The sequence below is a fragment of the Ixodes scapularis genome, unplaced genomic scaffold, assembly GCF_016920785.2.
Source record: "Ixodes scapularis isolate PalLabHiFi unplaced genomic scaffold, ASM1692078v2 PGA_scaffold5__190_contigs__length_132052651, whole genome shotgun sequence".
In the NCBI taxonomy this organism is placed as follows: Eukaryota; Metazoa; Arthropoda; class Arachnida; order Ixodida; family Ixodidae; genus Ixodes; species Ixodes scapularis.
Window position 1 is genome coordinate 16,392,628 of NW_024609880.1, and position 4,248 is coordinate 16,396,875.

At 53.1% G+C, this 4,248-nt stretch overlaps 1 pseudogene; it reads left to right on the top strand.

Annotated features, from left to right (window-relative positions):
- The first annotated feature begins 277 nt into the window (after positions 1-277).
- On the top strand, positions 278-2,663 carry LOC121047986 (annotated as a pseudogene).
- The last annotated feature ends 1,585 nt before the right edge of the window (positions 2,664-4,248 follow it).

Here is a 4,248-nt window from a genome sequence, read left to right on the forward strand (position 1 = left end):
CGGCGCGACGAACGACAATCATTGGTGGTGTGGTGTCATGTAGACGCGCCGTGACGTCACTATCGTGGCTATCGCTTATCTATAAAGCGCTGGGAACGCGAAGCTCAGTGTTCTTGATACGGGCGCGCTTGCCGAATAAACATGTTGCGTTAGTCGCTCTGTCTCCTGCCTCGTCCACTGCGGCTACTACATTAAATGGCGACGAGGATGGCATGCCTGCCGGGTTGAAAAAGGCCACTAGCAGCGTGTCTGGAGCGTGCCGCGACGAGACGCCGGGATGACAATGGTTGGAAGGTTCGATCAGTTCGTCGAGGACGGCGACGAGGAATTCGAGTCCTACGTGGAGAGGTTTGAACACTTCCTGAAGGCATCCAAGGTGAGCGACGACCTCAAGGTCTAAACGTTCATAACGGCAATAGCAAAAAAAATGAAAGCCGCTTACAACTCCCTGTAACGCCGAATTAGAGCGCAGCTCTTGAGGAGGAGGAGGGAAGGGCACTGGGGGGGGGGGGGTTAAACTAACCAGGGGGGGGGGTCACGTTACCTTGGGGGTCACGTGACCCCCAATGCCGATGATGTCATCACTGACGTCACTGATGACGTCATCAGTGACGATGACGATGCGGGTACCGATGACGTCATTAGTGACGTCACTGATGACTTCACCAGTGATGATGACGATGACGATGCGAATGTCGGTGACGTCATCAGTGACGTCGCTGATGACGTCATCAGTGATGATGACGATGACGATGCGGATGCCGGTAACGACATCAGTGACATCACTGATGACGTCATCAGTGATGATGACGATGACAATGCGGATGTCGGTGACGTCATCAGTGATGATGACGATGACGATGTGGATGCCGGTGACGTCATCAGTGATGATGACGATGACGATGTGGATGCCGGTGACGTCATCAGTGATGATGACGATGACGATGTGGATGCCGGTGACGTCATCAGTGATGATGACGATGCGGATGCCGGTGACGTCATCAGTGATGATGACGATGCGGATGCCGGTGACGTCATCAGTGATGATGACGATGACGATGTGGATGCCGGTGACGTCATCAGTGATGATGACGATGACGATGTGGATGCCGGTGACGTCATCAGTGATGATGACGATGACGATGCGGATGCCGGTGACGTCATCAGTGATGACGATGACGATGTGGATGCCGGTGACGTCATCAGTGATGATGACGATGACGATGTGGATGCCGGTGACGTCATCAGTGACGATGACGTCATCGGGGGGTCACACGACATCGGCGGGGGTCACGTGACCTCGAGGAGGGGGCCACGTGACCTCAGGGGAGTCACGTGACTTCGGGGGGTCACGTGACCCCCACGAGGTCACGTGACCTTGGTGGGGGGCTCGCGCGGTGCATTATGGGACATTTCCCATGATGCACCGCGCGGTTACGCCGACGGCGACGGCGACGGCGACGGCGACGCCGACGCCGACGGCGACGCCGCTCAAGCCGGAAACGGGCCCCTAAGAGCTGCGCTCTAAAAAACGCTTACAAGACCCTGAAAACTTTGCTCGAGCCGGTAAAGCCTGAATGCAAGACCTACGCACAACTGGTGCAAGCATTGCAGGGACATTACTCGCCGAAGCCCCTAGTTATAGCGGAGCGGTTCAAGTTTAACCGTCGTTTCCAGCAAGAGGGCGAATCGGTGGCAGCTTTTGCAGTAGAGCTGAAGCGATTGGCCGCGTCATGCGACTTCGGTGCATTTCTGGACGACGCCCTTCGGGATCGTTTTGTCGCCGAGCTGAGCGACCGAGAAACCCAAGCGTAGTTGCTGAAAAAGAGCGCGTTGACGTTCGCAAATGCCTGCGATATTGCGAAGAGTATCGAGCTCGCACGCAAAGAAAGCAATGTATTTCAGCCCCGTCATGCCCTGGGGACAGTCAGCGTGCTGCGCCAGAAGCCAGACAGCGGGAGACGCCCACAGCGACGGGAGAAATAGTCTGCTACGGCCGAATCATCGAGAGCAAGAGCGTTGGAATCCTCGGACTGTTTCTGGTGCGGATCAGCGCACGAGTCGTCTACCTGCGAATTTCGCAAGTATCGCTGCCGCTCTTGTAAGCGTTACGGACACTTAGCGAAAATGTGCAGGGGTGGGGCTAAAGACTCCGCGAACGTAGTGGTGGAAGACAGTGACCGGGACGAAGTGGTGTTGTACAATGTCTATTTTTGCGAGGGGCGCTCAGGACATTACGAAATTTCCTTGAAAGTAGCCCAGAAGAATGTTCGCATGCAGATAGACACGGGCGCGTCGGTCTCAATTGTACCGGAAGCATTGTACAAGAAGTACTGGCCCTCTCTACCTTTAGAGCCGAGCCCCCTGAAGCTAAAAACGTACGGCGGAACACCACTGACAGTGGCTGGGAAGCTTTCTGCTCTCGTCGAGCATAACGGCCAGCGCGAGCATCTACCATTGATTGTCGTGAAGACACGCGACAATAGCAACACGGCGTTGCTGGGACGTGATTGGCTGGTGGCTCTGAAGTTGGACTGGACTAGCGTACATGGAGTGTGCCTAGACAAGGTGGCGGCGCTGCTTGAAAAGTATGCCAAGGTTTCTGAGCCTACGCTAGGACAGATCAAGGGCAGCCCGGTCAAACTGGTTCTGAAAGAGAGTAGCACACCGGTATTTTGCAATGCCCGATAAGTCCCGTTCGCGTTGAGGGAAGCCGTGTCACTAGAGCGGCAGTCAGTCGTAAAAACAGGCGTTTTTGTACTTGTAGAGCAAAGTGACTGGGCTACGCCCCTTGTAGTTGTACCAAAACCGAACAACCAAGTCTGGGTGTGTGGTGATTTCAAAGTTACGCTGAATCCGTGCCTACGTACGGATCATTACCCCCTTCCCGTTATGGAAGATTTATTTGTAATGGTGTCGGGGTGCCGGTATTTCACGGTTCTTGACCTCTCCACTGCCTATCAGCAGCTCGCACTGCATCCCGAAGCACAGTCTCTAGTCGTTGTCAACACACACCTGGGACTGTTCAAGTACACGCGCTTACCCTACGGCATCACGAGTGCGCCTTCGATCTTTCAAGCAGTAATGGATGACGTGTTAAAAGGGCTTGACCGCGTATCTTGCTATTTAGATGACGTTCTGATAGCCGGGTCCACTCTTGAAGAGTGTTTCGAGAAAGTAGAAAGTGTCCTATCACGGTTCCAGGAAAGAGGCATACGATTGAAGAAAGAAAAATGCAAGTTCTTTCAAACGTCTGTCTCCTACCTTGGGCACATTCTTGATGAGAAAGGCATAAGGCCGTCAGATGGAAACGTGAAAGCGATAAAGGAGGTGCCTACTCCAAAGAATGAAACCCAGTTGCGAGCCTACCTTGGGTTGTTAAACTTTGATGGGAAGTTTGTTCCTAACATGGCTGCCATGCTGAGGCCGCTGTATAATGTGCTGAATCACGAAAAAGGGTTTCAGTGGTCACATGCAGCGGAGCAGGCCTTCCAGCAAAGTAAAATTTGGCTCACAAAAGGAAACGTTTTGACGTACTACGACCTAACAAAAGAGCTTGAACTGGTGTGTGACGCGTCGCCTTACGGCGTGGACGCCATTCTGTTCCACACGATCGGAAAAGATGAAAATCCAATCGCTTACGCGTCCAGAGCATTAAGCACAGCTGAGCAAGGTTATGCTCACATCGAAAAAGAGGCCCTTGCTGTGGTATTTGGCCTCAAAAAGTGTCATAAGCACCTGTTTGGGCGCAGCTTTGTCATCTATTCCGATCACCAGCCACTAGCTGGTCTTTTGGGTAACGGCAAACCCGTTCCAGTGATGTCAGCTGCCCGCATGCAACGCTGGGCTTTATTGCTCGCGGCGTACGACTACCGGTGGGTGTATCGCAAAGGCAGCAATGTTGGAAACGCTGACGCACTATCACGGTTGCCGCTAGCTAATGAGAAAGATGTATCAGATTACGTACACTTCTTCTCACTTGTTGATGAAGTGCCATTATCTGCTGTCGAGATCCAGAAAGGCACACGCACTGACAGTGTGCTGTCAAAAGTGCTGATGTATACGATGCACGGTTGGCCCGCGCATGTAACTGACAGCGAGCTGACAGCGTACTTTCTTAAGCGATATGAACTGTCGGTAGACCAACAGTATGTCACGTGGGGAACTCGTGTGGCTATTCCTCAAAACTTGCGCAAACAAGTGTTGCATCTGTTGCATGAAGGACACCCGGGTATGACGCGCATGAAA